Raw genomic sequence first — 25136 nt, 5'->3', positions numbered from 1 at the left:
TCCATACGAATATGCTACCGTATTTATCAACTTAAACAATGCCTTCTCGTACCCTGTTAGGTACGTGTAAATAAAATAAAGTATATAAAACATTGTACCGTTACTTAAGCTTGCAGTAAATCTGCTTCTATAGATCTTTTCCCTGCTTTTCCATGCGAAGAATTCTTGGCCTCATTCTTCGAACTTTGCTGTAGGAAGATTTCTGTCCCGCGTCACTTTAAGAAAAGTTTAATAACATGTGACCGATGTGGAAATCCAATCTTTGCCGTCGAGCACAGCTGTCAGGTGCTCTAACCTCCGGCGACGATCAGATGCATGCTTCATTTATTTCGGAGCCAGCTAGCTCTTTGAAACACTTGGTGCGTGCGCCGAGTGTCTCTGTCGTCGTCTTTCCTTGTGACACCACAGGCTTTGAGGCGCCGTGTTAGAACTACATCATCTGCGTGTGTGTAGTGATTACGAAGGAGAGGAAGAGAGAAGCGCATTTCCGTAACTGTCTCTCAGAGGAGGACACCTCAACAGCACTGCACAGGAAAAGGGGTGTGGAGAGAAAAAGATATGGCAGAGAGCGAAAGGCAGGAGGAGGGGAAAAAAAGTTGTAGAAGCGAATGCGGGGCTCACAGCCGCGCTCTTAATTGCGTTGCACTGCAGAAGTCAAGCAGTGCAGCAAGCGCGCTCTTGACGGGTGGGCTGCAGGAAAGAGAAGTGCGCCTGCCGAGTCGCAGGGCAGTCCCAAACGGCGATATGTTGCACATAGGTCCGCGCGCTCCACACTGAAGGCAGGACAGTGCAGTAGGAGGTGTTCGAGCGTCTCTACGTCGGCGCAGACATTATCTGCGGGACCGGCCCACTTGCCTAGTCAGTGCGCCGTTTACTAGATGCCCGCCGCGTCGCTCGCTTTCCCATTGTAGCGGCGGTTTCCTTAGTAGAGCATAAATTCCGTGAGGCGGCGCTCGCTGCGTTTTCAACTTCCGGCGGCGGCGGCGGCAGCCGAATGCTTCCGCCGACGCGTTCATAGCGAGCGTTCTCGCGGACTTCCAAGACGGTGACAGATGCCGTGGTAATGTCAGAGGCTGCAGCACGTGATGTAAGTTGCAGGCGTTCGCCATAAGAGGCGCTCGTTGCCTTTTCGCGGAGACGAGAAAAGGGAGAGGGCACGGAACCGAGTTTACCGGACAACGCGGCAGGCATCTAGTAAAGGAGGCATTGACCCAGTACTCACCTCGTGGCAGCTTACGCTGTGCAGAAATTCTACAAGGTTCTCCAGGTTCCATGATCGGCCAAGTCAATCAAGTGTTAACATTTCTTCTCTGAACTTCATATGCCATCGTCATTTACCATAGAGCATAAGAAATAGCCAAATATACGTACGGTTGTATAATACGTAGCCTCTGACCACGTCACAATCGGTCTTCCTGTCGTTCGCACGCGTTCACTAACTATAGTATGTAGAACCCAACAAACGACATGCCGTAGGCTAGCGTAGAAATCATGCCATTCCCGCCATACAATGGTCTGCAACGCAGTTGACCTGGTGGTACTTTTGACAAGCACTCGCATGCTCGCGACCCACAATCACAACTACTAAATTTACCGGAACATCTTGTTCCACCTGGCATCGCCTTGCGGAACACCAAACAATGCTGATCGCCAGGCAACTGTAAAATTGTTTGCAATACATATATAGATTGCCACAGTGCATGGAATCTGCGCATTTTCTCCCCACCAGTAATCTAAAGGTCTCTGTTTTATCCAGAGAAAATTAAAAGAAATTATGGGGTCTTACGTGCCGAATCCACGTTCTGAATATGAGGCATGCCGTAGTGGAGAATTCTGGATGAAATATCACTGCCTGGGGTTCTTTAACGTGAGGACCTCGCACTTAAGGCTCCTGTTTCTGCAGCTCTTTCAAGCACTCGGAGCGGTCCACGGCGCCAGCTTTTCGCCATGGGAATTCGAGGGAGCCAGCAAGGACAACGAAATGCACATCGCTTGGAAATACACAGGGGCAACATCGGATGCATCGGCTGAACTGCAACCACTGCGAGAAAACGAGGCGATGGCGTGCGCAGCTTACGTGGCATAGTTGCTTTGGAAGGAAAACGGGAATGACAGCACGTGCCCAGCAGCAGCGAGTGATGTGGCTGCATGGCCATATCTCGACATGACTACTGTGCATTGGATTAAGAGTGGCTTCGTGGCCGCATATCGGCAAGGCCCATCACGTGATGCCAGGCTATTTAAACAGCTACCACGGTCTGCTCAACTGGGTTCCGGTACCGACATGACGAGCGCGCTTAAGGCTCCTGTTTCTGCAGGTTGGTGAATTTTACCACTATGGATCTGTTTGCGGAATGTCAGTGTCGATGCCGGAACCCTACACGTCACCTGGGGGGCTTGTTGGGCTCGTGACTGATGTGTGGTGTGCTATGTGTCCAATAATTTCTTTGATGAAAGCACCTCTACTCATGGCCGGAGATGTTGAGGAAAATTCCGGCCCTTTTTCAGAAAACGCGGAACATGAACTATTAAAGGCATTAAAATGCCTACCAAAACTACTAGAGGGCCAAGAAAAGATCCTCGCGGAGCTGAAATTTTTGAGGTCGCAGCAAAAAACACTGCATGAGCAAATTGAGCAGATGATAAAAAAGGTTGAAGCTCTGACCGAGGGCAAAGGATGGGAAGGTTTGCGGGCACACAACGCTAATCTGGCTGATACCGTGCGAAATGTATTGGCAAAACAAGACTATATTGAAAACAGGTCGCGCAGAAATAATTTACTTTTCTTTGGTTTGGGTGACACCGAAAAAGAAACATGGAACGAGTCAGAGTCCAAGGTGATCTCGCTTTGTGCGGAAAATCTCGAAATAGAAATTAACCCCTCCGCTATAGAGAGGGCACACAGAATTGGCAGACACGCAGTTAACAAAAAAGGCCTGTAATTGTGAAGTTCTCTGCTTTCAAAGATAAGCAAAGGGTCTTAACCACGGCCGTTAAGCTTAAGGGAACTAACTTTTCAATAAGTGAAGATTATTCTAAACATGTTCGTCAGACAAGAAATTCTCTGCTCGCATGTGCACGGGAACGGAAAATGAAGTACACGCTTAGGTATAACAAGCTGGTGATGGATGGAAAAACAATATTTTTGATGGCTCTAGTGGTTCTGTTCGAGAATGTATGCAATAGCAAACAACACAGCCTTCTCCCCGATTTACTAGAAATAGACCCGAACAACTTTCTTTTATTGTCCTAAACTGTCGAAGCCTGAAGAATAACACTAATGATTTTGCAGGCCTTCTATCGATATCAGAACCAGACATTGTTATCGCCACTGAATCATGGCTAGACCCTGACATTGCGTATGTTGAGGTATTTCCATCAGACTATGCTGCGTATAGAAAGGACCGAAATGCGCGGGAAGGGGGGGGTGTTTGTTCTAGTTCGGGACCCAATTTAAAGTGCACCCTTTCTTCCAGCTGACGATATTTCAGAGTGTGTATGGTGCAGGCTATGCTCTTCAGATGGAAACGCCCTTATTGTCGGTTCTTTCTCCAGACCACCTAATTTGAACACTGTTGAACCATTTATCAGCCTTTCAAGGTCACTTTAAGCCAAGTCATCTCAAACGGTAATCCTTGGGGGTGATTTTAACATGCCAGATGTTTAATGGCGTGACCTATGTCCTGTACAGAATAATAGTTCATTGGTTCAGTCCGCATTTTGCGAGCTAATAATGACCTATGGGCTCTTCCAGTTTGTTGATTTTCCTACTCGTTTTGGATATACAGACGGGAATGTGTTACACTTGGTCTTTAGTAACCAGAAAGATATCATAGACTTCATTGCACCAGTACCAGTGATTAGTGATCATGAAGTAGTTGCAGGCACCATTCGTTGCAGAAAAATAGAATTTACCAAAATGCGGCCGAGAAAGGTATCCTTTTATGAAAGGGGTAATTATGAGGCTATCTCTAATGAGTTAAATGATTTCCTGCCTATATTGGAGCATTCCAGTTCATTTAGTACCATCGACAGTCTGTGGGTCATATTGAGGAATAAACTGCTTTTACTGACCTCAGATTTTGTTCCGTCTAAAGTGGTTTGGAGTAAGCGCCGCAAAGATAAACCCTGGATTAATAAGGGTTTACGTCCATCAATTCAGAAAAAATCCCGAACTTACAAAATATATTGCAAAACAAAAAACCCAAGCATGTAAAAAAAGCTAAAGGATATCAGCACAAAACTTAAAAGCGAATTGAAGGTTGCGATGAATGCATATCTACAAGCCTTAGCAGATAAACTCAAAACGAATCCCAAAGAGGTCTGGCGGTATATCAAGAGCAACAAGAAGGATGACACTGGCATCCCGGCCATCGCAAATGATGGTAATCTAATTAAAGAAGACAAAAGAAAAGCGGAAGTTTTTAACAAGTATTTTGATTCAGGTTTTACAAAGCCATGTAGAATTGCTATTTCTTACAAACCGACACGATTACCGGAAATGGAAAACATTGCCGTGAGCGAGGAAGGAGTGGAGGCTTGGTTGTTTAATCTGAACCTGCATTCAGGTCATGGACCCGATGGAATTTCTAATCATGTTTTGAAACACTGTTCGAGACAAATACCGCCTTTCTTAGTAATACTTTTCAACAAGCCACTAGATAATCAAAAGCTGCCCGAAGATTGGAAGACAGCCAACGTGACTCCGATATTTAAAGAGGGTGATTGTACACACGTAGGCAATTACAGGCCGATATCTTTAACTTTCGTTTGCTGTAAGACTCTCGAACATGTCCTGTACTCTAATCTGATGAAACATTTTCAAGCAAATAACTTTTTCACCTAGGCTCAGCGTGGGTTCCGCTCTGGTTTTTCGTGCGTGACACAACTAGCCGAATTCACTCACGGCATTGCACTCGGCCTGGACCATGGTGAACAGATGGATGCACTCTTTCTTGATCTGCGGAAAGCATTTGATGTCGTCCCGCACAATTAGTTTGCTTAAAATATCATTCCTAGGCATTCCTGAACTTCTCGGCTGGATAAAAGATTATTTAAACCTGCGCAAACAGCAAGTTGTTTTTAATGGGTGACATCGCCTCCAATGCACGTGCTATCGGGAGTGCCTCAGGGCTCTGTGCTTGGGTCACTTTTGTTCCTTCTTTATATTTATGATTTAGTAGTAGGCATTACATCAACAATTAGAGTGTATGCCGACGAGTGCGTCATGTATCGTACAGTGAAATGTCATGCCGATATGTCTGTCTTACAGGAAGACCTTGAAAATGTGCAAGCGGTGGCAGATGACTCTGAATACTGGTAAATGCTACCATGTGCAGTTTACAAAGAAAAAGAAAAAAATCTAAAGTTCGTATTGCGTAAATAATATTGCACTCAGTACCGCTAAGGATGTTAACTACCTCGGAGTTACGTTTTTTGAAACGCTTGACTGGACTAATCATGTTTACTCAATTGGCGCGAAAGCTCACCGTCTTCACTTTTTCCGACAAAAATTTAAGCATTCTCCTTCATCACTGAAGGCAACCTTGTATTTAACAAACGTCAGGCCTATTCTAGAACATGCCTGCGCTATCTACTTTACTCTGGCTGTATTCCAACACTCTCCTCAGACGGAAAACTACACGTCTAAGCGGACAGCACCTATATTAAATCTCGTTGGACTTCTGAGGAAGCTGTCAAAAAGAGAGTTTCGCAAGGTCAGTATAAAAGTAAAAAATACAGGCTGTACTGCTGTCCAAGCAAGACAGCGGCTGAGCCGGAAGGCTGTAAACTCTACAGAAAGGTCGCCTATACACACAAGAAAAAGTAGACACACTTTCCTGCGCCTTTTCCTACACTAAAAACCTCACAGACAAAAGAGCCAGAAGCAAGCAGCACGCTTCGTAACAGGAAATTATAATTTTACTATCAGAGGATCCGGAATACGGGAAGGGTTGGGTTGGAAAACTCTTTCTTCATGCAGGAAAATCCTAAGGTTGAAATTCCTTTATATGATATATTAAAGTAAAACTGGTATCGACAAAACACTGTTCATCAAGGAGCCGCATTACGTTTCATCTAGGAGAGACCTCGCTCACAAAATTAGGGATTATCAGTGCCGTACCAATGTGTTTAAGTATTCATTTTTTTCCTAACACGATTAACGATTGGAATGAGCTCCCTAATGAAGTGATGGCAGCGTCTAGTTTTTAAAATGCTATTCAAAGTCATATTCTTCATTGTCCTGTTATTCATCTCTGCACGTACGCAACGTTTTTTTATTATTTAGCTACTTTGTTACTTACTTTGTTTGGTACTTTGTTAGTTTGTCCTTCGCTTTTGCGAATTTCAGTGCTTAAACAATGCTGTATTTACTAACGTATTCTTTTGATGTTTGCTGGATATGCTTCCATTGTGACCACCTGTATTTTAACCCCCCTACGATAATGCCTTACAGGCGATGTAGGTATACCGAATAAATAAATAAATAAATAAATAAATAAGTACACGGGTGCCTTTTTGCATTTCGTCCCCATCGAAAGGCGACCGCTGTGGCCGGGATTGATCCTGCAACCTTGTGCTTGGCAGCGCAACATCAAAGCCACTGCGCAACCACGGCGGGTCTTTCTTATCTCGACTACAGAGCAAGTTATCCTTCCGTCTTCTTTTAATCACAATGTTTCTGGAAGGTGGACATTTTCTATGGGTTTCGCTAAGCAAATATTCTGGCTTTCCAGTACGATGTGCACCACCTTTCACGTGCTCTTCTTTCTTTTCCTTTTTCTTGCAGCGCATGCATGCTTCATCTTGTGGCTCATACTTGCTTCGGTAGGTTTTTGCCCTCTAGCAGCTGCCTTGGTCTTTAAAAAGCAAGGTGCTGTCTTTTGCATTATCATACAGAATTTTCTTCCCGATTTGTTCCTTGCTGTTTTTGTAAATATCCATGGTCCTTGTTGTTTCCATTCTTCGCATCGAATTTACCGTTTCTGTTTCTGTTGCTTTCTCTCTCATGACCCCTGGTTGCCTACATAAAATTTCCATTTTTTTGCACTTAGTAGCCATTTTCTTGACCTCTTCCTCCATTGTGTGTCCACGCTTCCGCGGTACAAATTGGTGCGCGGAGGGCAACATCGTCTGGTGGTGTTGGAAGGAAGCAAACTTTGAGTCGCGCGACCGAGATGTCCCTTCTCATTGGTGGAAGCAGCTCTTGAGCTTCCACCAATAGATGCACCTACTAGCGTACTGCCAAGTTCTGTGCTGCGTGGTTCACTTTCCTTTTTTCTCTCTGAAGACGCGCCGACGCGAGACTGAGCGATGAGCTAGGAAAAGCTAATGCTTTAAAAACACACTGGACAGGAGTGGCGACAGAAACAAGCTCGTGGCAAATATCAACAGGACACTTCTTTGACTCAAGGAGTGGCTTCCAAGCCAGCGAGACAGCCATGTGAAGCACCTAGAGACGGACACCTGGCAGAAAAGCGGACAGAAGCTACTTTACTCTGGCTGTGGTCCAACACTCTCCTCAGACGGCAAACTACACGACTAAGCGGAGAGCACCTATATTAAATCTCGTTGCACTTCTGAGGGAGCTGTCAAAAAGACAGTTTCGCAAGGTCAGTATAAAAGTAAAAAATACAGGCTGCACTGCTGTCCAAGCAAGACAGCGGCTGAGCCGGAAGGCTGAAAACTCTACAGGAAGGTCGCCTTTACACACAAGAAAAAGTAGACACACTTTCCTGCGCCTAATGTGCGCCTGGTTGTGCTTTCATAGGTTCGCACACAGTTAGCATACGTCCTCGTATATTCTGCGATAGGCGTATCTTTTATATTACAATAGACAATACTTCAATCGATGTATCAAGAACATAGTAGATACTGCCAGATGCTACGGCCGAATTTGTCATGATACAGAAACAAGATACCCAAAAAGTATCTTAACTCGTGGACATTTTCTTCAAACCGTTTATTTTTCGCCGACCTCTTGACAGCACTTTGCATGTCAAGGGTTTTTCCTGGCCGAAGCATTTCCTTCGCTGTTCGGTTGGGCAAAAGGTAAGATGGCTTTTGGAAGGTGGTTGTCAGACATGCAGCCTCTACTTCTAATTCAGCAGAAAATCATTTCAGCACTGCCTTTGCGACCCGCACATTGATTGCGTCTGTTCAGGTCCCGGCCGCATGTTTATATTACCATGCACCCGTAAAGTTTTTCTCACTTCCGAGAGTGAAGGGTAGGACGTCATAGGTAACCGCAGTTTCGCGGCGGGCCTTACGCTTTCTCCCGTTCGCTACGATGTTGTGAAAGTGCAGATTTTGGAGATCTTCGTCTTTTTCGTGAACGAACTTAATGGAGGACACTTTTCGAACCCGGCATTCAGCCACCACGTGTCCTCGTCTCAGGCAGCTTTAACACACTACGGCTTGGTTTGGTCGTGGTTACAGATGGTAACTCAACGTAACAGCTGAGTAGCGCGAGCAAAAGGCGACAAGAATACATCGAAAGGAGCATTTTCGTTTTCAATTATTTCTTTTGCTCGATTTGGCGTGGTTTATCCTCAGGAGTTATTCGTAATTTTTATTCAATGCTCGAAATGACTTGTTTTTGTAGCGAAGCTTTCTTGGCGAGTTTCAGGCACTTTTTCGTACGTGTCTGGTCTCTCACAAAGAACGTGTTTAACGAGATGGTCGCGCCCTCTGTGAAGGGTGCAGCGAAGGAGTAGTTAACGAGCGCGAAGAAGTAACACGAGACGGTGTCACCATTTCTAGTGGCGAAACAAGTGTAAACGCCGCCAGGCGCTTGTGGCTGACGTCAACTCAAACTTTTTGATCGAAGCTCTCCCGAGCGTCGGCGGAAAACGTCATAAAGGGCTTCAGCGCCAACTGGCGCCCGGAAATCCACCCTACGTGTGCCTCCTTGTAGTATATGCGTGCCCCGGGTCACCTTAGCCGGTGTGTATAAGAGAGGATCGCTTCGGTTCTCTTTAGATTCCATGTCAAATCGATGCCTCGAATGAAGAAGGTGCTCACTGCTGCTGACGTTAAGCTTGCCGAGCGCAAGTGCAACCGGGACGAAGCCGAACATCGTCCGTACGCCGTCAAGACAGCCGAAGCTCCCGCCGCCCGCAAACGAGGTGCCGCCAAAACGAAGCATCACAGCAAGGCTAATAATAAGAGCGGAGCCCGAACACCGCTCCTCAGTGGCGGGCGGTGGCGACGGCCTTGGAACCATCGCTCACCCGTTTGCCACTGCGAATTAATCTTCCTCTTCATCCGTCTGCTCCTCAGACAGATATCTTGTCATCTCTGCGAAACTACCTGGTTTGATGAGCAATCTAAGAACTCGGAGTTACATTTTATATACCCATGTATAAACCTCTCGATTCCGTCGTCTGATGCAAAAGAGAAGCCTGTGGCTTCGTACTGCAATTACACGACTTTTTATCCAGGATAACTCGTGCCTCTAGCCCGCAGTGTTCTCGTGGCCATCTATACGAAGATGTACATCTCCTCCTCGAGTGCACTATATATTATTCACCACGATAGGTATTGCAAGCGAATTTGTTGCTTTTGTATAGAAGATCATTCACTCTAGAAAAAGATCCTTGGTCCATGGCCCACAGAGGGCCTTCAAAAAAGAACACTTCATGCTTTAAAGAACTTTTTCGAAGACAAACATTTTCAGCAAGTGTTAAATTTCAGTTTATCCTAATAAGCTAAATGAGCGGCATAAATGTGTTCAAAGTTAATTTATGTGGTTATCGCTGTTTTACGCTATGTGTAATAACTTGTGTATTTTGCAGTGTAATTACGCTTATGCTAGAACACGCACTAAAGCTGTTTTAAAAACACGTAAGCGTAACAGTGGAGCTGTTTTTGCTTACTTTAACATTGCTTTACAAGTACAAAATAACAGCGTTCTTAGTGCAGTGCTGCAGTCGCCGCTTTTCTTGGAAGCCTACAAGACAGAGCAGGCTTGGAAGTACCTGTCGTTACCGACTCGCAACAGGCCTGCCGTAACTTTACCAACGGACGAACACCGCTGCTGGCGGCTCAGATTCTAGGCCCGAGGCTGTAAGAATCCCATCAAATCACGTGGGCGACGGGCCACACGGGATTGGAGGTGAACGAAAGCGCAAACGCCTTAGCTCGAGCGGTAATGAACTGATCGGGGCAAAACCAATCGTCTCATCAATCCCCACCTTTACCTTCGTGCCCTTGCCATCAAATTACTGTGACGCAATCGAGATCCAGCGACTCACCCGCAGGATTTATCCTCCACCTCACATAAAGCTCAGCACTGAAGAGGCAGTAGCTCTCAGACTTATTCAGACCAACACATTCCCAAACCGACAGAGATATAGCAAAAGGTACCCACATACGTATCGCGGCATCTGCCCCTGGTGCGGCAACACACGGCCTACACTCTCTCACATCTCGTGGGGGTGCGGGGGCAAACCTTAACACTTACAGACGCCTAGCACGTCATTTCAGCGGTGGGAGGTACAGCTGACCGGCGATACCCTAGCGGGACAAGGAGCTCTCGTCCAGCAAGTACGTCGAGCAGCCATGACCAGTGGAGTACTGGAATGAGTACACCACCCACTCGACCTCAAGAGCAACGACCTCGACGGTCCAAATAAATGTTTTCTCTCTCTCTTGCAAGCCTGTAATAATTTGTTGTTGTAATGAATGTTGTTATTTTCATAGTGCTGGCGTTGAACGTCATAAGTAGCCAGTTTCAACGCCTTCAACCGGAATGTTTATGCAGAAGGTGAGCGGCAACGCTCACCTTCGGCAACGGAGAAGGGTGGAAACGCTCTTTTTCAACATGGTAGTCCTAAAGCCCCGTTGCGCAGAAGATCTGGCGTCGGCGTCCTGCTTCCAACGTCGACTGTCGTTTCGGCAAAAGTTATTTCCAACAACGCATTCCGAACCAAGCCAGCCCTCCATATAGTGCAAAGACGCTACTCAAGTAATTGAATTTCTGAAGGTAAAATACGTCAGAAAAATCTTAAAGTACGACTTACACACAACCTGCAGACATAATAACGTCGGATTGTAATTTTATTATGCGAGAAAATGAAATTATGTTACGGGGAAACTCAAGCAGAAACCCAATTTCCAGCGTTTTGACCATACAATGAACGACCATGAACTCCGAGATTTGTGCTCGCCGGTTCCTTGCAACCCCTCCAGATGACGCTGACCTCCGCCGCATGGCGTAAGAGAGAGTAAAGAGCGATATATTAGAAAATACCGTTCGCTTTGAATGGCAAGAGATGAGGAGCGAGGAGAAAATTGATGTCGACAAGGTACTGAGGCAGGGGTGCCCTTTATCCCCACTGCTGTTTACGATGTACATGGCGAGGATGGAAAAAGCTCTAGAAGAAAGTAATATCGGGTTTAATCTCTGATACAAACAGGCGGGTACAGTAGCAGAACAGCAGGTTCCAGGTTTGTTTTATGCGGACGACATTGTGCTGCTAGCTAGCACGCAAAGTGATAGGCAATGTCTGGCTAATATCTCTGGACAGGAAGGCCATAAGTTAGGTTTGAAATGTAACATTAAAAAAATCGGTGTTATATGGTATTCAATGAAAACAGCGAACCTACAGTGAGAATACAGGGCCAGGAAATAACTCACGAAAAAATATATAAAGGCCTTGGTATATGGATAAACGAAGGCAATAGTTAAATGGAAATACAGGAAAAAAACAATAACAGTAAAGGGGAAGCGAAATGCAGCCATAATGCAGCACAGAGCGCTACAGGGATACAATAGGTACCAGGTCTCCGGAGTACGTGGAAAGGTGTAACTGTTTCAAGAGTTACAATTGGAAATGTATATATGTTTGCTTGAAGTCAGAAGTACAATCAGGACTCGATGGCAACCAAAGCTCAGTGGGACGCCTCGGACTGGGCGCTCACGGGAAGGCTGTATACAATGAAGTTGTACAGGGTGATATGGGCTGGACAAATTTTGAAGTGAGGGAAGCTCACAGTATAATAATTATAAAGAATGACGGAGGAATATGAAAAAAAAAAACTAAATAGGCTGGGAGAGTGTTCAGGTGTTTGTAGAGGAATAACATTGATTCACAGTGGAGGAAAAGAACTAGGAAGCTTACCAGCAAGTATGCGGTCTGTAGGGTGGGCAATACAGCAACAAAGAAGGTCAAGCGGAAAGTCAGAGAGGCTGAAATAATCTCAAGAGTGGCGACAATGGAAGAGAAACCTACCATGAGTAATTAAGAGGCAAAAAAAAAAACGAAATCAGGAAGGAAACAATTTATGATAACTCAAAGGCAAGCTCATTACTCTTCGAAGCGAAATCAGGAAGCCTTAGAACGCGCACTTATAAAGCGAGGTATAAGAAGGAAGAAGAAGCATGTTTTCGCTGCGGTAAAGCAAGGGAAACGATGGACCATGTTTGATCTGAATGTGAAGCTATCTGCCCATCCGTCGATTTAGGAATCACTGGCCTCCTTGGAGCCCCTGGGTTTAGCGAGAGCAAAGGGAAGGTAAACATATGCGTAATAGAAATTAGTAAGAGGCGATTGGAAGATTGGTGGAAGTAGGGAAACGACAAACAAAGGAGTCGTACAACAGCAAAGATCACAGTAGGGGTTCAGAAACTTTGGTTGTGGGAAGTCAGCGCGTTTTTATTTCCTTTTCTTTTCTTTATTTTTTAACATGGGTAGAACATTAGGCAATAAAATAACACGAGCTTTGTGGTGCAACCCACCACCTCGTTCCAAACGGGACGCTCAAAACATCCATTCATCCATTCCAACTATCGCGGCCCACGGAAGAGGCCGCATTTCTACCAGAAAGGTCGCCTTCATGCAAAGCGTTCGCCGCCGATCTTTCCCGGTGAACATTACGGTTACATAGGCTGTAGTTGCCGGGAAGCCTGAGAAGCAGTGAGGAGTCTTTGATTGCTATCGTGTGTTACTCTTAAAGCCGAAGCTTAAGCGTCCTCCATTTTTTTTTTTTTTTTTTTGGCTAACGACTTGCAGGAAAAATGCTAAGAACACAATGGAAAATAGAGAGAGTTCTAAGCATATTCGACATTTTGAAGTGCCCGTTTGGCTGTTCAGAAACGAAAATACCGTAAACGGCTACTTTGTCCATCCCATATCTGTTAAAATCAGGGTGTCAAACCGAACCCAAACGAGCACCGGAATTCTACCCGGAAGGGAACCAGAGCCAATATTCTTAGAACTTGCGTGAAAGGCAGGAATCGGTTAATATAGAATCACAGTTCCTGTGAAATACACTGCAGAATCACCGTTTCTGTTGAAGCTCCCAATTCGGTCATTACGCCTGCTCGGTACTATCACTAGATAAACCGTAAAATGTACCCGCCAGGACACAGGGAATTCAAGAAAGACGGTGACCTCGAAAAAGGAAAATACTAAAATGAACTAGTTTATCAGCCCGGCTTCATTTAAGGGTAACCCCGCGGCCTCTGATGAATGTGCGCTACGGGCAGTTGCGTAAGAAAGGTCGTCACGGCGGTTAGCATAAACTTTCCTTGTTCATCCTTCGGAAGCATCAATCTCTTCAACTGCCTTTCTTTGCCAAAATAGTAGAAAACTGAGAAAAAAGACTTGCGTAAAATCTCCTCTGGGAATTACCTAAGTATGCGTAAGCAATGTAACACTTGCTGATATCCACGCAGCCTGGTGCCATGATCAATGCTATGAAACTTAATCCGACCACTATAAATCTTTGTCGGTCGTTATCAACCTTATTGGACTAGACCCGAGCCTTATCAATCCTTATCCATCGTTATCCACCTTATTGGACTCGATTCGAGCCTTATCAAACTTTATCGCTCGGTGCCAACCTTGTCGCAATCTATGTGATCCTTAACAACCCTTGTCTGTCGTTATCAACCTTATCAGACATGATCCAACCCTTATGAACACTTATTGGCCCTTATCAAACTTATTGGGCTTGATCCGACCCTCATCAGCCCTTGTCGGTGCTTAATAACCTTACCAGAATTGCACCGGCCATTATAGGCCCTATCGCTCTTTAGCATGTTATCCATTCATGCCGAATCGTTTCAAGCGGGATAAGACCCCCTCATCACTCATCATCCTTGTCAACTCACTGACTGCCTATCTTTCTTTGTTTCTCGACGTGAAGCGTATGAGCCCTCAGAGATCGGTGGCATTTCGGTCGGTGAAGAAAGGCCCCAGCTGAAGGCGCATCCAGTGACCACCGAAACGCATTGATATGTGGCGTGTTTGGCATTAAATTTTTACAAAATCAAATATTTCTTGATGTATACAGTGCCTAAAGTCGGCTCTACGTACGGGCCGAGTACCTTAACCCAGTGGGTAAGGCGCTCGGCTGCTAGTCGTGTGGCCATAGGTTCTAAAAGCCCCACCGCATCATTTTTCCTTTCGATTTTATTTTGTTCCGTTGGCTAATTTTATTTTAGCAATTCGTTTTACATGATAAACGGACAGACGGACGGTTTTCTTCGTTGCGTAGGCATAGGAAAACAAAAAAAAAATTCACCGACGATTACGATCCTTAATGCGAATTTCGAGCGAAGTGTTTAGGTATTTTGATTCGCGATATACTGTGACAAAGACTTTGATTCTCAACAATAGGGTGCTTTCGGCGGCGGCGCTGGGCCTCTGCTCGTGTGGGTCGTTTAGTAGCAGAGACAAACGAAGCATTTTCACCTCTTCCGTCGCTCATTGTCCAGAAAGAAAGCGTGAACACGGGAACGCGTGGATCGCTCGACGCGTATTCTCTATACTTGCGGACAACTTTCTTTGGCTATGAAGGGAAAGCTACGGAGGCAGAGCGAAGGGTACCACGTTTTGAACGACGCTAGTTTAGTCTGGGGAAGACTAAAGATAAACACCTTATCAGCAAAAGGTAAATAAGAATGAACACACCACTAAGTGTTAAGGTTCACCTATTTTGCAGCTTCTTCTTTCCGCATGTGGGCAAACGCGAAATCGTCACACGAGGAGGGTGCCTCGATTCATCGTCTGTTCCGAGCAAATGCTGACAGACTACTTGGCGTGATAATACAGTAGCGCCAAGCCAAAACAGCGAGGCCAATTTGAAGCGACGGCCACTCAAGTAAACGCCGTTGGACGTAAGGCGACACGCCACAGAACACCAGCGACATACTCCGCCCAATCTTCCTGTTTCTGTAGTGTTGCTCAGTCTCTAATCGGCGTCCACTCTTGGCGCCACGGCGACACGCTGGAGCGGCTTTGAAATGAAAGAAAGAGAAAGCCGCCTTAGCAACCACGAAGCATTTTTTGGATGGCGAGTAGTGTATAATTTATGAGCGTTTGCTTTCACTCTAGCGAAAAATGTCAGAAAAGGCCACTAACAGTTCTTGCAGTGTGCAGGAAGAAAAACTGATGAAATTGATACTCGTCTAATTGATTCTATGTAGCAGCACCGCCGCTACGATCGAGTTCCTGAACTAGCACATGGACGAGGTCAGTTGTGCACAATAGCTGCAAGCCGTTTGTAAGCGTGTCTCATCTCAGACAGTCTATGAATTTGCTGTCGCAGTGCAGACAATGCAATATAGTATTTGAACATCCCCATATTGTTTAGAGTGCTCAAAAGTGAAGCATGCACTGTAGTACTACACTTCATTTTTCAACGAGCGCAACACCCCCTGCGTTCCTATGGAACGTAATGTTTTGTTTTCCCATTACTCTCATTGTCATCGTGAACCTGATGTGATCGTACTGTATAACAGTGTGCATGTGTCAAATATTGTAAACAAACCTTTTGTTGACCAACACAAGCCACGAAACCTTTAATTGATTTCACTTTTGAAGAAATTGGAAATATTCGATATGCGATTCAATATACAGCAGTCGTTTTTCTCCAGTAGTCGTATTTGATTTGACTCCAACACCTTGCTGTTCGAATACCACAACACATTTGTACTGTTTTGCTCGTACTCAGTATGGACGACAATAACAGGAAACGCGTGAGAGAGCAAGAGTAGGGATGGACTCGCCGAGGGTGCAGTACGCGTACCGCGCATGTGCACTGTTGCGACGACACTGCCTAAGATGGCGGCCGTTTTGATGTGAATGGCTGATGTAGCTGTATAACAATTAATTTTCGCTTATATTTATGCGAGAACGCTGATTTCTTTCTCCCATGTTCGAACGAGCTCATTTTCTTCCATCTCCTGACAACTCTTGGGCATGCGGGAGGCCGACAAGTCGATAGCACTGGGCAGCATGTCGCCAAAGGGCAAGATAGGTGTTACGGTGGTGAACCGGCTTAGTGTTGCAAACGGGTTGGCGAAACGTTATAAATTTTCATTTCTCTTAACGGGAACGGAACTGGAACGAAGTCGGTGCACGCCTAACCCACAAAAGAACCAAACCGATATATTTTTTTTTTCTTTTTGGTTCGTCACCCTGATTAAAATACGTTTACACACTTACCCTCTATGGTCCCTGTCACAGCACCACCGCAAGGGCACAGCGGCATACGAGTCCGAATCTTTTTCGCGCCATGTGGCTCAAGGCAGCCAACAAGTAACGTACTACGCAAAATACCAATTGGAAGGGCGGAAAGATAGATCGGACACAACACAGAGCACCTTTGTTCATTTTGGCGTAGTACTTAGCTTCTTCAGTATGAGGCAACGAGTTCGCAGCAGAGTACTTCTAAGTCAGCGAGCATTTCGCTCCGTACTGTCTCCGTCTGCTGAGTGATGTCCACCGTGAAATTGCCCTCTGCTCAGCCACACACTGAGAGCACGCACTAGAGTATTAGAGATATGGTCTCTTAAATCTTGCAAGCGTTTATGCAGATAAAAGTAAATTATGGGGTTTCACTTACGAAAACCGCCATATGATTATGACGCACGCCGTAGCAAGAGTCTTTAGAATAATTTTGACCATCAGGCGTTCTTGAATTTTGCTCCCATCGAAATGGGGCCGCCGTGGTCGAGCTTCGATCCCGCGTATTTGAGCTTAGCAGCGCAACGCCAAAGTCACTACGGCCCCCCGGCGGGCGGTTGCGTAGACGTTCTAATAGTGAGGCCCTATGTCACTTTGTTCCTACAAGCTCCGTGGAGCATCACAGTCACGGCAACTTGGTATTTTCTATACGCCGCTAATATAAAAATGTTCGTAGTGCGAACACAAGCCGAAGAAGAGGGAATAGTCAAACTAGAGTTCGAAATAAAAACAGTACATGGAATAAAAGTGTTGTGTAATTGAATAAACAACTATCATTAATGTGTTTTGATTATGAATGCACATTAATCGCAATTATTATTGTTATTATGTCATTCAGGCATATTACCTATAGAGAAGTATGACAGCGAGTGTTGCCTATTCTTGTGGTTCTTCGCCTTGTCCTTGTCAGTGCGCTGTTTATCTACCAAGGTATCATGAAGTGCGACACATATTTAGCTACATTTGAGGATTCTGTACTCCTTGTGCCTCTCTGGGACGCACCCACTCTGTTTGGTTGGCCGAGAATGGCCGCACACCCAGTGGCACATAAAGAGTGGTTACATGAATGAAAATTTGATAAAATTCGTTGAACATGGGCTGTGCTGTTTCACTAAGACGTTGATGCCCTTTATAAATGCCTATGAGGGGAAACTAAAGGAAACCCAGGGCCCTATCTTTATTAATTATAACATAAGACACCAATAAAAACTCCAAGGGCGGCGTAGGAAAATTACTTGTACTTATTAATTGAATTATATGAATGATAAAATAATAGAAGGGAGAGTTAATGGAATAACAGTAGGCCGCAGGTAGGGCACGAACACACGTCTTCGCATTATACGTTCGGTGCTTTAAGCCATTGAGCTACCGCGGCAGCGTTTTTCCATCCACTTTCCAGGGTATTTATGTTTATCAACTAGAAATAAATGCGACGACCTGGGTTAATGTCCCACCTGCGGCCAGTGGTTTCTTCATGCACTTTCATTTCCATTAATTTATCACTTTTAATTCCAGTTATAAGTACAATTAATTTCCCCTATGCCGCCTTCGATGTCTTCGTTCCTTGACATTTTATTATATCAAGGAAAACTGTATGTTTAAGTATTGCGGAGTTATTTTTTTAGCATTAAACATAACTGAGGTGCTCTTACCGCACGGCACTATGCTGTCGGACAGGATACAGGGGTTTTATCGCCCGCCGGTTGGTAGTACTTGCATCTGTCGCGCATATAACCTCCTTATCCGTTGAGGATATGATGACTCACAGCATCATCCGCAGCAGCCACGCTAAAGCTGATACGGTAGTCCAAGAAAGCTTCGCTCTATAAAATCTAGTCAGAGCCGGGCATTTACAACACCGGAAAGACGCGTCAAAATAGTCAAGATGAATTGTTCGAAGCTACAGGATCGAGCACTTCGTGAGAAGGAAGTACAACCGCCACCCTGAAATAGATTTGACAACGTTTTTGCGCCCATATGTCAGTGGTTGAAATTGCTATCAACAAGACGGCCCAAATGGTGTCATCCGGCTCAAGTCGTCTGACGGTGACAATTCACTGGAATCATCAGTGCAAAAACATGGGCGTATTTTTTTGACACTTTTACTCCACGTTTAGGTAACAAAAATAAGTTATGAAGAGCAGAACGCGTTGCGGACGGGCAAAGACCTCCTGTTGCAGTGAAAATGGCGTGTTGTGAAAAAAGCTGCAGGCTAAGGGAGCACACGCATGTAGCACGACATGTACTGCCTTGCTCGACGAAAATGATAACAGTTCAATATTGCCGGCCAGTTTTACTGCAGTGCATCTGATGTGTCAACTTGTCACAAGACCCTAGACTGTTTTCGACGCGCACGCCATGCAACCTCGTCGTTGAGGGTTCAAAAGAACTTTTGGCTCGTAGGACAGTGGATACTTTTTGACGACCATTTAGGCATAACAAGGTGGCCCCTGTAGTCGCTTTAGGTATAACAACTTCTAAAGACGGAATATTTATTGCGTGACATCAATATACGGAACAGACAAAAAAAGCTTTCAGTGCACATTATTTATTCAATCAGTTATCCAATCAATCAATCACTCAGTCAATCAATCAATAAATAAATAAATCAATCAATCAATCAAGCTTATTCCAAATTACATACAAACCGACGCATAAATGTGAGACACCTGAACTACAAAGTCCATAAGTGTAGATATTTGGGTTCGTTGGCGTTACAAAGCGCGTTACAAAGCGTTACACTCGTTACAAAGTGCGTTGGGGGCTACCGAAGATTTTCTTTCAAACACGGGCCTTGAACTCTCCCCCGCTAAATCAGAGCTACTGTTATACCGCCAGTCCAGACAAGGGGTTAGAAATCTTGCGCCTCTGAAAACTCTGCCGACAGAAGTTCGAGCTAAAGATGGGCATGCCATACCGAGGAAGGACTCGTTCAAAATTCTAGGTCTCCTCATTGATGCAAAGGGCTGTAACTCGACGGCCCTCAACAGGCTCACTGGACAGGCTAATAATGTCCTAGGACTTGTAGCCCGCGTCTCAAACCGAAGAGGCGGTCTCAAAGAGGACAATTTACTCAGAGCTTATCAGGCATTCTTCCTGAGTCAAGTCATCTACATCGCGCCGTACCTTAATTGGGACAAAGCGGAAAAGGCCAAGCTCGACTCCCTAATCAGAACCGTCCTCAAGCGCGTGCTCGGCCTTCCGCAGTCCGCAAGCACTGAGAAGCTGCTCGAGCTAGGACTCCAGAAACCCATCGATGAGCTAATAAAAGCTCACACAGCGACTATGATAATGAGACTTTCATCCACTAAGCCAAGTATTAAAATTTTAGAAGAAGCGGGAATCCAACCCAGACATGAACCAGCGACCGAAGTTAGCTTGACCCGGGAAACCAGAAGTCGCATCATGGTAGACCCCATCCCACGAAACATCCATCCTGTGCATAACGAAGGTAGAAGATTCGCGAGAGCCAAGTCCATCCTTAAAAAGGTCAATCAGCAGAAACTAGATGCCCTCTTTATCGATGCTGCCAGATATGACAGTGGGGATAAGTTCGCTGTCTCGGGCACAGTCGGGTTGCCGGGGGCGACCTAGTCAATGCAGCTTCTGTTTATACGAAGTTTGCCCATGTGGCGGAGGAAGCGGCGATCGCTCTGGCTTTTCACAGCTCAAAAGTTCCCGCTATGGTCTTCTCGGACTCGCGCACGGCGGTTAGATCCTTCTCGTCCGCTATCATATCTGAACAGGCGAACAGTATTGTGATTAAAGCACTTCAAAGGACTAGGGAGAGCAGTTGAAGGAGGATACCAAATCTCGTGGTTCCCAGCCCATCTAGATAGCTCCATTAAACCGCTTGGATGTAATCCTAACGAGCAGGCCTACCGGAGAGCGCGCGATTTCACGCACCGTGCTGTCGCGGGTAGCCAGGCTTAGAACGAGGTCAACATCCACAAAGATCCATTATGTACTTTCCACGAAATTGTTTCCTATTATCGACTAGGCAGCAGGACATTTCCACCCCCTCACCCCAAATTGAACAAACCTCAGGCTACCACACTCAGACTCCTGCAAACCCCTTCGTATCCCAGTCTTCGATCCCTTAACAAGATAGATCCTGAACATTCACAGTCGTGCCCCAAATGTGGTCGTGACTCATGCTCTTTTGACCACATGCTCTGGCTGTGCCCAGCCCTTAACGCCTCTCCCCCCATCACGAAAGAACAATGGTAGGAATCTCTCAAGAGCAGCAATCTCCACATACAACTCCAGGCTGTCCAGAGGGCCCACGACATTGCGGCGGGACTTGATCTCCCGGTCCCATCGTGGGCGGAGCCACCGACTTGATCTTCGGGTGCCTTCGGTTTTGGCTCCCCAAGGTCTCAGTCCCTCAGGACTCAAATAAAGCTTTTGTCGTGTCATGTTGGCGTAGCATTTTGCAGTTTTTCCTGTATAGCGCAAAGAGCACAAGGACGTAGAAGAAAAAACAGGCACGCACACAGAGGCTAACTTTCAACAACAACTTGTTTCTGGGACGGACGATACTTTGATACCCTCACTCCTTTCTCTCGCTTTTTTTTAAGCACGCGTCTGCTGACACGGTAACACAGCGAATGATAGTACAACTCACTTGCAGACTATAGCCCAAAGCTATCATATTCAACGCATGCGTAGGAATTCCAACTCCTTTTTTGATAGTCACATGGGCGACTGAAGACAATCATTGCCAAACTCTTCAATGCGAGCAGTTTCAATGATGAGACGAGCTAATTTGCTTCTACCGATAATAATTGCTCCTTGAAATCGCTGAACGCATCCGCACTTATGCCAATGAATTGCGAGGAAGTCATCCGGCGAAGGCTTGTCCACTTTATTAGAGTGCTCCCTAAGCCTATTAGGAGTGCTCCCTAAGCTCCCTATTATCGGGAGAAGCAAATGCGAAATAACTCGTCTCATCATTAAAAGTGCTCACGTTGAAGAGTTTGGCAATGTTTGGGTTAGCGAATCGTCCATGTCACTATCAAAAAGGGAGTTGGAATTCCTGTGCATGCATTAAACATGATAGCTTTTAGGCTGCAAGTGAGATGTACTATCGTTTGCTCTGTTGCCTTGTCAGTAGAGACGTGCTTTAAAAAAAAAGCGAGAGAAAAAAGCGAGGGTTTTAAGTGGCAGCCGTGCTGGAAATAAATTGTTATTAGGAGTTAGCGCCTGTGTGTTTCTGTTTTCTCTTCTACGCCCTTGTGCTTATTGCGCTACAGAAAACCTGCAAAACTGAACCATACAGTTGCAGAAGGCGTCTTTGTAGTAAAAATGTGTAACTTTCGTGATAAGTGTATAATTCAGAAACAAATTGCAAGAAAACACGGAATACGTTGTCAGAAACGTGGAGCTTATTATTAATGTACCCAACGCGCACATGAAGGGCACTGGTTTAGCCCTGCGTGCCAGGCCCGTAATGTCGCGAACACCCAAAATTGTATAACGTTAGAGCTCTAATTTGTAAGGGTAAACTGTTCCACTGTCACGTGGCAATATATGAATATGTAAACATACGTTGTGCCTATCTTTTACCTGATTAGGAGTAGGGCTGAAACAATCCGTTTTACACGCAAGTAATGCCAACATTTCCTCATCGGCTACGAAAACATCCGCCCGGCGTCAGACGTCATTCAGCTCTGCCGTACCTCTCTGAGACACTCAATATGCGTAGGATAACGCCGAAATTCATCCCGTGAGCCAGCGTTACGATGGTTGCGAGTGTTTTAATGAGCTCTTCCTTTGACCTGGAAGCGCCTACAAAGCGAACTATAGTCCGTGATCACTAGTCCCACTAATATCATAGCGTGAAAGTATTCATAGTACAGTAATCTTACAGTCTCCTCTCATAGCTGGTCGAGAAGCGGCAGGATGTGGCGCCCACAGCTGCGTTGAGCTTACAACGTCGCTGCCGCCGTCGCGAAACCCTAAAAGTTCGCCAGCAAAAGCAGCGGGGTTCGGTTTTGGCGCGCACGCGGTTCTCGGCGTGACGCACTTGTTTGTTTTCTCTTCTATCGGCGGCGCCTGACGCAGCACTCTCGTCAATCAAGCAGCAGCTTCGCTAACAGAAAACCAGAGCGAACGAGAGACCTTCCCTCGTCTCCTCATTTTCTATTTGGCAGTCCATCCAACAATGCGCGACGTATATTTAGAAGGCTGCAAGAGGAAGTAAGCAGGCAATGCGGCCTCTTGCATAACGGTCTGAGTGTTTTTTTTTTTTCGAAGCTGGACGCTTATGCCAAGGGGTCACTCATACTGCAAGACCACACACGGCCGCGAGCATTAGACTTTCTTCCGTCAGCAGCATTATCGTATGACTAATTTTCTTCAGTACTACACACAATGTGCAAGGTCTGCTAAACAGTGAGCCTCAATTGTACTGCCACATAACGAAAATATGATAATGTAAGGATTCAAGGCACACGGATGCCATTTGAGGTAAACATTATCCTCGACTCATTGCTTTTATTGTTCACTACCGTACTGGACACAATGCAGATGCTGTCACAAATTTGACACTTGGGCAAGCATGGTTGTTTTTCGCGTATGCGCGAAATTGTTTAAATACGTTTTCTTTTATTGATTTTTTGGCGTTGAAAATTGCTGATTTGTGTAAACTGTTTCTAGCTTTTAGTATGGAAAGAATAATTTGATTCTAACTACTTCTATATATATATATAGCTGATAGGGTTCGTCATGATAATTCATCATGTAAGTCGGATATACATGTGCAGGATCCTTGATGAGGGGCATTTTGTTATAATAATGACGTTCAATAGATAGAAACCACCAACACATTTTTTCACACCGCTAAGTCTTTTTACAGATGGCCCTTTTTGAATATATACGGTTGTTACACTCTCTGTTAAAAAAATGTTTTAAAAGCGTTAAAATAACTAGATATTGGTCCACATAAATTGAACGCGGAAAGTCCGCCCCTTCTTTGCAATCTGCAGACTAAACAAAAGGAATGTCTATGGAGTTTGGAATTGTAGAATAAATAAATTTTGGGGGGAGGCCATTCGCGCTGGACAAACTAGCCCACTCGAGCATGAGCGACGCCTCAGTTGAGTTCTCAAGCTATGATTAGCACCACCGCTAGTATGCACAGACAATGAAGTTGAAGATGGAATGTGTTGAAAATCGCACACACCGCATATTAGTTTGTATTTTGTTGAAGTTATGGCGTGCACCTCTCAACCTACGGTAACACAGCCGTCATTTAATGAAAAACTAAAACCTCGTTAACCGTTTGTGCGATCAGATACCGTGACCTCTTCCAGTGCTCCACAGATCGTGCGGCAGAGTGCAGAGAGTCTCAAAGACCTTCACACCAAGACCGCTGCTAATGATAAACGTCTGTCTACCTGATTGCCGTTAAGTAAGCTATGAAGGTCCTGTTGCTTTTTGTGCCATTAAGGCTAAATGATATCCGTGGGTCGGTTAGCGTAGTACGAAACTGTGACGCTGTGTACCCGTCAGCACTAAATTTAGACAGAGAGACAAGAAAGGATGCTTAGAAAACAAGTGAAATAACTTTTCACATTGATTGGTATGCAGAGGGAGCTAGAGGTTTTTGAAGGCCTCCTGATCCTTGCGATGATGTGCACGCAAATGATAACATAATTCTTGTTCTATACTATGATAAATGGCTCATTCAGCGCAGATTTGCGGCACGGCAAAGCGCCAGTGCATGTCAGTATATTACTCCTAGAAATTACCCCATTAGATAACAGGGCACAAAGAAATTTCAAACTGGCCTAATGTATTCTACCTTTAACGAATACATGTAATAGCTAAGGCTGGAACACACATGATAATAAATATACTGCGTATTTAAAGGGTGTTTATTATGCTCATTTTCTTTGTCAAGCTAAGGAAAAGTAGCAATGAATACTGCGTTCTCTCTGTATTCTTACAGTGCAGCCGTTCGAGTGCCGTGACCTCTGCAAGTGTTCTCCACAGCGAAGTGTTGCCTTAAACACATATAATATGTTAGTTTTTTTAACAGCTCCAGCGCAAAGTTTGGTGTAGTGACAGGAATATTACAGTACCTTTAAGTTTCTGAAAACTCCACAATACTGAAATCTCCCCAATACACTCTTCGTTGATTCCACTATATACTTGAAGTACCCCACAGAGAAAAATAAGAATCACAGGACTAATTTTTCAGCACGTGCCACTCCGATGACCAGAGTGAAGCGGGAGACGCCAGAAAAGCGACAACCGACAACCCAGCGCAAATACCGTGCATTGCCCCGCGGCAACCACAGACGCGAGACAGACGCACTCACCGCGTGGGCCACACAGTTGACGCAGACGTGCGCTGCAGCGTCGGGACGATCCCGCTAGTCCTCGCGACGAAAGCACACAGGGCCGAGTAATTTCTCACGAAGCACACAGAAAACCCGTGCCAAGCCAATTTCTTCGCTGGCTCAAAAGCCCGGGGCCCCGAACGCGGCGGCCAAGGTGCCGGTTTTCGGGCGGCCCGCGACACCATGTGACCGTGGCAGTCGGGCGGGAGCCCTAACCCAGATTGCGTCAGCCTCGCCGCGGCGCCCTGCTCTCCCCCCTTTATTCGCTTCTTCCGCAGAACGCCGACCAAGCCTCAAACACCGCCTGCGC

General features: G+C 45.5%; 1 protein-coding gene across 1 annotated transcript in view; it reads right to left on the bottom strand.

Moving 5' to 3' along the window:
• The window catches only part of LOC126523522 (monocarboxylate transporter 10-like), an 89487-nt gene extending 64564 nt beyond the window's left edge, over nucleotides 1-24923 (bottom strand). Inside the window, exon 1 of the mRNA XM_050172123.3 lies at nucleotides 24806-24923. The gene's annotated coding sequence lies outside the window, so the exon portion shown is untranslated. The remainder of the gene's footprint in view (nucleotides 1-24805) is intronic.
• Nucleotides 24924-25136: the final 213 nt, after the last annotated feature.

The sequence above is a fragment of the Dermacentor andersoni genome, chromosome 6, assembly GCF_023375885.2.
Source record: "Dermacentor andersoni chromosome 6, qqDerAnde1_hic_scaffold, whole genome shotgun sequence".
In the NCBI taxonomy this organism is placed as follows: Eukaryota; Metazoa; Arthropoda; class Arachnida; order Ixodida; family Ixodidae; genus Dermacentor; species Dermacentor andersoni.
This window is presented reverse-complemented; position numbering and strand designations above follow the sequence as displayed.